The sequence below is a fragment of the Lactuca virosa genome, chromosome 5 (assembly GCF_052849685.1).
Source record: "Lactuca virosa cultivar CGN04683 chromosome 5, Lactuca_virosa_CGN04683_v6, whole genome shotgun sequence".
In the NCBI taxonomy this organism is placed as follows: domain Eukaryota; kingdom Viridiplantae; phylum Streptophyta; class Magnoliopsida; order Asterales; family Asteraceae; genus Lactuca; species Lactuca virosa.
Window position 1 is genome coordinate 325,294,052 of NC_136430.1, and position 12,819 is coordinate 325,306,870.

Below are 12,819 nucleotides of genomic sequence, written 5' to 3' on the forward strand. Positions count from 1 at the left end.
AATCATTATGTTTAATCATCAGACAAGTAACCCAATTTCACATCCCCATTATCTTCTTTATTTTTAAGGATCTTCCCTAAGGATCATCTATGCTGATAGAACAAGTTCAGGGATTCCTACATGATACTTGTTTGTAGGTTTTTCTTCTATATTTATTCCTAAGGATTTGTTCTATGGAATAGACACGAAGTCCATCACTTCCAGGGTTTATTTAATAGACACTAAGTCCATAGTTTCCAATATTCATCTATAGGGCACTAAGTCCATAGCTGTCAGTGTTTATCTCTTAGGCACTAAGTCCATAGCTGCCAATGTTCATCTATAGGGCACTACTCCATAAGGATTTATCATAGGTATTACCTTATTTATTGACAATATTATTTTAGGTAGTCCACCCACAATACATGTCAATGGGTTTTTAGAGTACATCTGATGAACACATGGTTCACAAACACCTACAGGTTGCGAGCCTGCTAGCATTCCATTGGACTGTCTAGAATAGTCTGTGGTTATCATCAACACTCTGCTATATGACGTCATCTTTAAAGTCAAGGCCTATCATCATCTATTTCATCTCTCATCTCTTATCATCTATTTCATCTTTCATCTCTCATCATCTATATCATCTTTCATCTCTCATCATCTATATCATCTTTCATCTACATATCTTTACCCAATATACTTATAGGTATAAAAATACGTATACAGTTTAAATCAAGAAAAACATGTATAAATCATTCATTTAGCATAGATATTAGGAACATATATAATAGGCACATATATCATGTATTTATCTTAAATACTTCATATCTATGTGTAAGATGAAAGTAAATGTGCACTCACTTGTTAAAGTGATGACTCGAAACTCGGACAACGTCTCGCTTCTAACAACTATTTTTTCCTTTGACATAACCTAGTATCATTATCACTAAGTTTTAGTCTAATATTTCTTGCGACTAATTATTAGTCTATATTCATTATTAATTCAAAGTATACTGATTTATAGCTCATAAGGTACAACCAGGTAAGATCATATCAGAGGTAGGACCCGTTTGGTATACAGAGTATACTGTTTGGAAAGCTCAATTTAAACACCTCACTAAATCTTTCATCATCCCCGTAAGTAGATCAATCATTATAACGAGTTGTAATCACTGATAAATCTTGTTTATCGGTTTAAAATAACGATAATGAACTTAAACATAAGTTATACTTAAAGCACGGTAAGCATAACTCAACTTACAGGTGGTTTAGCAAAAAAAACAGACTTTGTGCGGGCAGAACTTCTAAACCAAAAGCTATACCTCTTGGGGCTTTCTGACGCTCCGAAGCTTCGCTACTAACCCTTAGGAAGTACTAGAACAAGGTCTAGGGACCTTGGGAGGGTTTGGGAGAGATTAGAATGAAAAGGTGTGAAGAAAAGAGTGAAATTTGGCTTCTATTTATAGGATGTCAGGAGGCCCAGTACGTTGGGCTTACTCAAATTACGTTGGGCGTACTTAACTTACACTAGGCCTACTAAGGGCCACGTGTCATCATCTGGTGGCAAGTCATGGGGAGAACGATACGTGCCAGATCATGACACGTGCCACACCCTTGTTAATCCGAAAATTAATTATCTTGCAAAATCCATAACTTTCGCATTCGAGCTCCGTGTATGACATCCTTTATATCCACGCGTATCTATTGACGAGATCTACAACTTTTGTTTAGACTACTTCGGCTATTTTTTAGTTTATTTTTAAATTTATACTTTTAACAGTCTTAGACAGTTAAAGTTCGTTAAAAATTCATAACTTTGTCATCCAAAATCCGTTTTCAACTGTCTTTATATCGTTGGACTCCTATTAACGAGATCTTCAATTTTCGTTTATATTGTTTTGGCTAAAAATCGAGCGATCTAAAATTCGATTTCTGAATTTTATACTACTATGCTAAATCTTAGAAAAATCATAACTTCCTGTAATGAAGTCAAATTTAGACGTTATCTATATACACGCTCTTGGTTTGAATACTCCTATGAATTTCGTTTAGATCACTAAAGCTAAAAAGTATTTTATCAAAAATATACTTTTTACGTTACGCAGAGTCGTACGGTTTTAATCTCGAAACTTCAACTGGTCATAACTTCTTCGTTATAAGTCAGATTTCAGCATTCTCTATATATGCAAAATCCTTGTGACAAATAATATAACTTTGGTTAAGATTATTTATCCTATATAATCTTTTATCAAAAAGTCATTTTTAACGCTTATTATCTCTAAATTGACTAGCCAAAATATGTGGGTGTTACAATATCTAAACTCTAACAAGGTCTAAATGGATAAAGTTTCCAAATTTATCCATTAAGACATACCACATCAACCAAGATCTAGTTTTTAAACATCAAAATTACCTAAAATGTCCACACAATATGCATTTCTTAGAGTACATGCTCAAGATGCCAACTTTCCAAGTCCAAATTGTCAATACAACAACCCTAAGTGTTCAAAAGGAGCTAGATTCATCTCAACTCCAAGCTCACCACCAAAATTTGACCAAAAGTGAATAAAAGGGACAATAATCAAGATCTAGCAAATAAGAAGGAAACCTTGGAGCTTTATTCTCGTAAAGGTCCAAGAAATGCGCAAACTGGTTGGATCTACACTTGTTCTTCACTTCAAAGCTCTAAAGGAAATCTTGATCTTCAAGCTTCATGCACAAAACACGTAAAGACAATATCTCAAGGTGGATTCAAGCTTAAAATGGGAGGAAATGGGCAAGGGTTTCTGGAAACATGCTCTAGGGGTAAGGGAGGTTGTAGATGATCCAACCCTATAGGCTTAAGTGTTTTTAAATAGCCCCAAAACCCTAAAAAAATCGTTCAGTCCATGGGCCTAAGCGTGTCGCGACAATAAGAGTGTGTCGCCCTTCCTTGCAATTAATTCCCGATTTCAACAAATATTCAAATTAAAACCATATTTTTTAAATTATATATTAGGAATAAATATATTACACTCCCCATTGCAGCCTTCCACACGAAACAACACACTTTTAGAGGAATTATTTTTTACCCGCACATTTGAGTACCAATGAAAGAAATCAACTTGGAGCCCACCAATCTCCGCATGGTGTCAATTGTATCATGACCATCTAAATTAAAATTAAAATGAAACTCAACTGTGGAGGGCAAGAAGTTAACAAACCCAAGGGAGGAACATAAGTTTGATAGTTTCGTAATAGTATCCATGTCTCAAGGGATTGACTTCCGGTTCAAAGAAAACCTATTGTTTGACGTTCTCTTAGTAAGAGGGCATCTTTTAACATATTGAACTTTATAAAGCCTAGGGAAACGATCATGTAAAGTTGTATGCCCGAACCATATATCCTTTCAAAAGAAGATTTTAACACCAGAGCCTCGTATGAGAGAAAAAAGGATGTTCATATCAATATTAAATTCAACAAAACACTTGATCACCTTATAGATGTTGTACTATACACCGTTTGAGTTTTTCTTTGAAAAATATGCTTCAAGCTTTTAATGCAGGTTAATGAATGCTATTGATAACCACCGTCCATAGACTGCCCTCTTTTGATTTTAAACGTCACCTCCATTTGGTTAATAATGACAGATTTTGAGAATTTAATGAGTCGACTCCAATTCCATCATTCGATTTTGCAGACACCACCTTATCCCAAGCTACCCATTGAATTTTGGTTCTTGTATCATCACCTCCCCATAAGAGTTTGCATCGAATCTTCTCGGTTCATCTGTAGCACCACTTGAAGCTTTAAAAGAGGAGAAATAATATGTGGGGGAGATTGTCCAAAACCGATTTAATTAATGTAAGACGCCCTACAAATGAAAGTGATTTTGCTTTCCAAGCGAAGAGTTTGGATTGAAACTTTTCTAAAATCGACGAATTATTTTAGTTATATATTTTTTCCGCCATTAAAAAAAATGTAAATAGTCTTTTTTTTCTAGCGATTTGGGACTCTCATTTAAAAAGCATAATTACTACCTTGATATGTATTAATGTAAAGTGTAAATACTTTTGATTATTAATTTTTGTGAAAAAACTTTATCATTATTATATTTATGGGTTATTATTTCTAAAAAGTATGCCTAATAAGATCGAAGGCTTTTTTATCGAAGGTTGTCATGTTCATTTAAGTGGAGGAGATGCACGATTTTAACAACTCCTCCGCAATTAAATTTTTGTTCTCATTTAAAAGAAAAGCTATATATAAATAATCTAAAATTAAATGCTAAAAGTCTTTGGACATGAAATCCAAAAGTTGAAATAACAATCAAGTAATATATCACAACCATAATTAGCTTTTTATGAGCATCATCCCACTGAGAACTAAAGTTTTTTCTCTCCATGAGCGGATGGGAGAAGGTAAAGCATCGAAACACTTATCACCAGGCGGTTGGCAATGGATATGAAGGAATCACCTTCTTCTACGTCGCAAATGTTCCTTGTGATGTTAGTACAAATGAGTTGAGGAAATCGTGTTCAAGGATCGGTAAGTTGATGGATGTTTTTGTTCCTAGAAGGCGAGACGCTAGCGGCTCTTTCTTTGCATTTGTGCGATATTCCAACACTAGGGACTCTGGAGATACTGTACAACCGTTGAACGGAATTGTAATCAGATGATGGTATCTCAGAGCAAATGTTTCATTACACCTACGTGGTCCTCCCCATGAAAAGATACACATGCATGCTATTCTTCGTCGAAGCACTACCCCACCTCCGCCTGCAAATAGGGACTCCTGCTCGTTTTCTGAGGTCGCAAAAAGGATTGGTCCCTCTAAGCCTCCTCCTTCCCCTCCAGACTTGACTCTTAAGGGGTTGGAGCAAAACAAGGATTGGCTAGTCAATGCGATGTTGATAGGAGAAAATCGCAACATCGATTTGTTATGAAACTTCCTTTCTATTAGACATGGAGTGGTTTGATATCTTGGATATCAAATATGTTGGTGTTCTGTTTGTTGCTTTGGAATTCCGATGTCCAAGGGCGGCTAAAGTATTTCATTTAAACAAGAGTATTTGGTTGAAGTGGTTCAGTTGTTTGGATGTCACCGGAAAAAGGAACTCAGATTTGAAAGCATTGGTTGGGTTTAAAGCACATGCTCCTATCATCGCTTAGGATGAATCCAATTTTTCCACCATTGCTAACAATTTCAGGGAAGTGCTAGTCAAGTTGAAACCTTTCTGGAATAACAACAACCTCTCACATGGAAAAGTTTGCATTCTTACAGCATCCAGGATCAAGATAAATGAGGAAATTGTCACAGATATTGGCAACTTAAAACACAGAGTGGGGGTCTCGGAGATCTATGATAATTGGTTTTCTTTTAAATCGTTTTCTCCAGCTCATACCTCAGAGACTAACGATGATGATACGATGGGATTCCAGAGACAGTGAAGAATGAAGATCAGGATCTCAAAGATGGGGAAATTCCTATCGGTGCAGACTATAATTACATCGAACATCCTTAGGATTCGAGGCCGACCTCCCATCACAATTCGAGAGTAGCTGAATTTGTGCACGAGTGTAAGGTGGTAGCTGAAGAGATGCATGAGACGACGTGCGTACCTGATGATAATTTTAACGACTCACACATTCCCAAGGTAACAGTAATTACAATATATTCGGATTTAAATCCTATTTCGGGTATTCAGGAGATCCATCACCATGTTGGACCCACTTTTATTGGCCATGTTACCAACACAACTGCTATAAGTGGGGGTAGCAGCCTAGAGTATGAGCCTGTTGACTTTAGTCTTAAAAGGAGACACATTAAAAACAAAAAAAAAGAATCCAATAAATCCAATACATCCCCTGTCATTGACTTAAATCTGGTTGTCTCAAGTTGAAACGTCCCAAAAATAAGGCCCAAAAATTTCATTTTTCAATTAATAAAATGTTACTCCAATACATCAACATAAATCCCCAAAAAGATCAAATGTATCAAATATCACAAATTATCAGAGTTATCATGAAAATGCGAAACTATATGATGAATCAATGAATCGAGTAATGAATTAATCAGAGTATGAATTCAAGTAAGAATGCGAGATTTGAACACAGGATGTAAATATGATCTTGTTATTCTCTATTATGCTTTCGAATTCTTTAAAGAGTGCTATAGACAAGTCTGTAAAAGTTCTTATCTAACTCTAGTAAATAACCCTATTTATAGGGAACTGAAAGCATACAGAAAATATACTAAGGCATTGACTCTAAAGCTTCGAATAAAAGCGCCCTAGTAAAATACATTACAAAACATTCGAAGAGTCCAAAACATACTTCGACTAATTACAACAATTCGACCCTTACAATCTCCCCCTTTGTAATAATAGTCGAAGTCTTCAATTTGTAAGAAGTGTGATGGAATACAGTAATACTCTTCGAATCTCCGTGTACCAGGAGATAATCTTCTTCAGCTCTTTCTTGTCACCTTCATTGTTCTTCTTGCAATGATTCATACGAACAATCAAGTTCGTATATTGAGATGTTGAGTATCTCTCTACTTCACTTGCTTGGAATAAGAACCGTTTAGACTTTCCAGCTTTGTCTTTTCCTGCGAAGACAATTCCAAAAGGCTTCAGGCAAATTTCACCATCAGCATACTTCTTCAATTCCGCCTGAGTCTTCGTAGGAGCCATCGGAGCTTTAATTTCCATTCCTTTGGCAGTAGCTAATTCAACATCTGTTAGTGCCAAGCACTCATAATAGTTTTCGATAAAAATCTTGATGTGAGCTACTCCAAGCTTGAATTCATCTGGTTCTGTGTTTTGAAGGTATGAGAATGATTTGTCTTTCAAAAGTAATGCAACTTGTATAAGATCATACAAGTTCATTAATGGAAAATCTGTAACAGTGAATTCGAAAATATTTCCATTTGCCCTGGCAACCACATACTTAACATTTTGGACTGTGTTTTCGAAAACCACATCCTTTTTCATACTTATGACCTTCTTGATTTTTATTAAAGACCAAACTTCCTCAGGGGCTTTTCCAAGAACAGCATGAAAACGAATTTTCATGTGTGTACCTTCATCTTTATTTTTAAAATTCCCTTCTGCTTTGAACTGAGGCATGATAAACATCATTTCGTTTATTGGAAAATCCAGCTGGCTTGCATCAGTATTTGTGACCAACTAACTCTGCTTTGGTTTCTTCTCGAATGTATACATGTGATTAAACGCAACCTTGGCCTCAATTGTTTTGTAATTATAATGTTTGGCTGGATCACCTTTATCCATTCCCTTCGGATCACTAGCACGCTGAGTCATAATACTTTGAATAATCCTCAGTTTTTCAAGTTCAGCTTCTACTTCAGCCTTCTTTTCCTCTTTCGATTTTTCCACTACAATTGATTTGCCTTTATCTTTCAAGGCTTGATTGTCAATTGTCTCTTTTGGTTTTGAACCACTCCCACCAGTCTCCGAAGATTTACCAATCACAATTCCTTTCGAAATTGGTCTTGCAATTGGCATTGTTGTTACAACAGTTGAAGTAACAAGTTCAGCAGAAACTATTACTGGTTTTGTTATTGGGATTTTCGAAGAAAAGATTTTTCCCACAACTTTCGCATCTTCTCCACTAGTCTTCGACTCACTAGCTTTTCTTTCTCCCCCTTGCACCCCAGTGAAAACAGGTGGGGCAAACGTTGTTGGAAGAAGACTTGATATGCGAAAGAGAGGAGCAAGTTGTTTGTTGAGAATTACTTCGAAGTGAACAAACTTTTATGACAAAAATTCAGGTGTAATCAAGGAAGAAGACACCGGCCTGCCAGAAATTTCTTTTAACTCCTTGAGTAAAGTAATCACTTCCTTAAAGTTTGCACTTTCAGTTCATGAATTTTGAGTAAGTTGTGGACTCAAACTTTCATATAATTTGACAAATTTGGTGACAGCGTCACAAATTATATCAACCTTTTGATGCAATGATGCATAGTCGTGTTGAACATTAGCTATTTCTCTTTTCATATCTTCACAAAGTTCGTGAATTTGCAAGTTTACATCCTCTCGGACTTTCTTCACATCTTAAATAAAAAGAACATGTCTTTCCTTTGCAACATTCTTCAACTCTCTCAGATCACCAGCAAATTTCGAATTTTGAGAATTGATTCGAATTTCATTGTTTTGATCATTGAGATCAACTTTATCCAAAATTCGTGATTCAGAGTCTGTAAGCATTCCAGAGACTTTGCTCACAACTCTGGTTTCAAACATCTTCAACATCGAATCAATCTCCAGACTTGAAACAGATGAACCACCCCCCAGATCAGCTTGGGATTGAAGTATTGAATTTAACTTCTGATTCAGGATTTTAAATTGTTTCATGGTCATCAGCATATGATCAGGAAACTGTTCTTCATCTTCATGAAATTCCAATTCATCAAACATACCACCAAACCCCTCATTATCAGTCTCCGTCTCCACAATAACGGTTTCTTGAACAGGTGAAGTGGGTTTGGGTGGCTCAGTAGATTGAGAAGAAAAAATAGAAATAAAGGGTTGATCAAGAATGTGTTCGAATGTTGGAGAATCTGTTGTTGAAGTAAGAGGAGCAGAAGTAGATGGACCTGTAGCTTCATTTTTCGAACCTCCTTCACCCATATCGACATTTGCATCCGTATCAGATACGTGTGCAGGGATGCCTGAAGTTCGAACCTCCTCAGCAACTGATTTGGCAATCGAATCTCCGGGTGGTATGACAACTGTCTTCTCAGGAGTGAAACTTTCTGTGATAAGAGTAAACTCTGGAGTTTCTGGAATTCTTTCACTATCATCTTCTGTTGACTCGGTAGAGATTACAAGCTTTCGAGTCTTCTTCTTTTTTTTCTTTGACAAATGCTTTGCCATATCTTCAGCCCTTTGTTTCTTGGACACCGGTGAAACAGGTGCGGGCATTTCCCTAATTAAAACGCCTTGATGAGTGATTTGAGGTTTTCAAATCACTTTTTGTGTGGGAGATTTGCGTTTATGGGTTGACTTCATTTTAATTCTTCAAAACATTCCAGTCTTCGAAGGAATGATACCATTTTCTTGGGTTTCTTCAAGAATAGGCTCAATCACTTGAGTCTCAGCAACAGACACTACATCAGTTTCAGGCTTCTTCTTTGGAGATTTCGAAGATTTTGACTCAGTTTCATTCTTCTTCGTCTTCTTGGATTTCGTATCATCTCTATCCAAGAGTATGCCGGTTTTGATTGAAGAATCAATAGTCTTCAAATATGCCACCAATACAGAGTTCGAAGGATCAACTCTTTTAAGCATAGCATCTGGAATACGAGCAACTAATGGAAAAACTTCAGCACTATCTGTGACATCCTTCGGATAGTGCTATGATTGAAAAACTGCTTTGTCTTCATCATTGGGTACCAAAATCCCTTCCTTATTATAAAAGTGTTGCAAAATCAAACTCCAGTATCTTGCACACCAAATACCATGAATAGCATTCGTGTGTTCTACACCCTTTTGGAATTCCTTCCACAACTGTGTAGAATAATCTACTTGAAGATCATAGTAGATGCCAGCAACCATGGCATAAACCTCCATTCTTCCTTTATCAAGGCCAGCTGATCTCCCAGTCAAACATCATAAAAAAATACCAAATAAGAAATTCCAGAGTCGTGGAAGTCCAGATTTCTTAAAATCACTAATCTTGGACAATGGTGGCTGATATCCCATCTCATTAAACATGTGAACGATTTGTGGAAAAGTAAATGAAACATATGGAGGCGAATTCGGAATATCAAGAATTTGGCAAAATAGTTTCTTGGTTAGCCTGACCTTTTTGTCGTTCACCAGATGAAAAGTAATCGTATCAGATGCTTTGTTGTATGTCGCAGTTGATCCTGCTTGAGAAAGCCAGGACAATGGAATAGAGAAAGAGTTGAACATCGCTTTAGCCAAAACCGAGTTCTTCAAAGCAACTATGAGCATCTTTAATTCTTCCGGGTACTGAGAAACTTCACCCTCCAAGTAGTAGTTTGTTGCTTGAATCTTCATTATTGGTAATGAAGAGGCATCTTCAGTGGTATGAGAATCAACATGAGCAGAAGTCGCCATTTTTAGGGTTTGAAGATGATGATGAACAGAGAATTTGGGAAATTTGCTTTTTGATCGCGTAAACTGACAATGAACCCTTTGAATTCCCTTTTATATGTAACCCTTAAATTTGAATTTGAAGCGGGATATGTATTTAATGATATCCGACGTGGCACCTTGAAAATCGGACCATTACTGCGTAAAAGTAGCCATGCGTCAAAAAGTAGCTGTCACATTGCCTTGAAAAACGGACAGAATACCATACGTCATTTATAAACAGCATGTCTTGTAATCCCCAAGAAAATTGTAACCGCCAGAACCCTTCGAATGGAAGCAAGGCTCTTTCACTTTTGGGATGAAAAGCGAAGTCATACGCCAGAAGTTCGAAATCATCAGCCTGAGTTGGTATTACTCAGAACCTCAAGGATTTCGTGAGTGTTGTGTTCCAAAGAATAGAGACGAGCAACAAATATAAGAAAAATATGGGATATTGTGATGTCAAACCATTGACACAAATAGATGAAATCCCGTGCAAAGATTACTTCATTAATCATTAAGAGAAATGATCAATAGCGTGTGTGGGTTCCCGTGAATTACAATCGAATACTTGTTGATAAGTATCAAAGGGCTTCTTTTATAATGCTTCGTGGATAGTTCAAAATTTCGTTACATGTCATCCTAAACATAAGGTGAGAAATTGTAACAGAAATTACTTGTTTGACCAGTGTAGTCAGTGACAAGTTGGCTTTGAAAAATTTTGAAATGACTAGGACATTCGAATGAAACTCACACGGAAATCATATTCAAGAAAAAAAAATTTGTGTGCTGGATCTTGTTGGGTAACAAACATCGTGGGTTTCGAATGTTTGATCAAGACCACTCATTCGAAATGAATATGATTTGGAGTTTCGAATTTTGGTACAGAAACAAAAGTTTCGTGAAAATCTGGAACTTAGTTCCCCGTCAATTCCTTAAAAAAAAGGTAATGAAAATTGGGTTTCACTTTCATCACGGTCTCATGATGTCAGATCATAAACACAGAGTTTTGATATATCTAAGTCTCGATGGGTTTGATCAGAGACCTCTCGGACTTATGTCTTCGTGTGTGATCATGTAAGAACTTTATGGATGAAAAAGATTGATGTAAGACACGAAAAGTACCTCTGTTATGTTTGGACCAAACAGTAAACTCTTAACTCATTTTGAGAAGAGTAAGGTAGCTCTGAGACTAATGTGAATATAAGCCTGATTGGGAAGAAATCTTCGTATGAATAATTTCATTAAGGCTTTCGTACACACACATTGAGTCATGGAGGCTTTGGTCAACATACAGCAGCATGCTTCTAGGGACATCCTAACTAGTTCGAATGATGAAAATTTTATCGATTCATACGAAAAATGTACCTTACCCGAGTACTGCAAGCATAATCTCCTCTATATCTTCATGAGAATCTGCAACAAAATACTAAAAAGAAATAAGAATCAAAATATTTTTGATGTTTTGATTTTTTGAAAATAAAGACAGAACAAACGAAAATCTTTTTGAAATTTTGAATTTTTCGAAAATTAAATGACAAAACAAACGAAAATCTTTTTGGATTTTTGAATTTTCCGAAAATTGAAATAGTACTTGATACAAATATGCAAAATTTTATCATCCCCTTATAAGTAACAAATGTACGAATTCGAAGAGGTCGAAGCGTTGACTATAAACAGTAACAGCTTAATCAACCCTTAAAATAAGTAACAAATGTGCGAATTCGAAGGGGTCGAAGCGTTGAATGCTGAATGACTTTGCATTGTCTTTTATTAAGCACCTCTGATTCATTCCTTATCGTGCATCATTCTTCTTTTTCGCATGGAACAAAAGTTCCATCGATCATTCCAAGTCCCTCTATAATTCTCACAAGAGATTTTTCATCTAAAGGTTTCGTGAAAATATCAGCTAACTGATCAGTTGTTTTCACGAAATGTACTTCAATATTTCCATCCTCCACGTGATCTTTGATAAAATGAATACGAAGAGCTATATGTTTAGTCTTCGAATGCTGCACAGGATTATGACAAATTCTTATTGCACTTTGAGAATCACAATATAATGGAATCTTTTTCATATTTATTTCATAATCACGCAATTGACTTTGGATCCATATTATTTGTGAAGTGCAAGCAGCAGCAGCCACATATTCTGCTTCAGCTGTTGAAATTGATACGCATGTTTGCTTTTTCGACTGCCAGCTTACCAATTTGCCATCAAGAAATTGACATCCACCACTTGTGCTTTTTCGATCAATATTACAACCACCCAAGTCTGCATCCGAATACGCTTGTACAAAGAACCCAGTTTTCGAAGGATACCACAATCCTAACGAAATTGTTCCTTTAAGATAACGAAAGATATTCTTTACAGCAGTGAGATGTGGTTCTCGTGGATTAGACTGATACCTAGCACAATTACACACAGAAAACATGATATCAGGTCTACTAGCTGTGAGATAAAGTAATGAACCAATCATGCTCCTATATAAAGTTATGTCAACAGCAGGTTTATCTAACGACGGTGTTAGCTTTATGCCCGTTGCCATTGGAACTCGTAACTTCGTGCTATTCGTCAATCCAAATTTTTCCAACAGATTCTTCGTATATTTTTCTTGATTAATAAAAATTCCTTCTCTGTTTTGACGAATATTCAAACCAAGAAAATTATTGATTTTTCCCATCATGCTCATTTCGAACTTACTCTTCATCAAATCTTCGAATTCTCTAGACA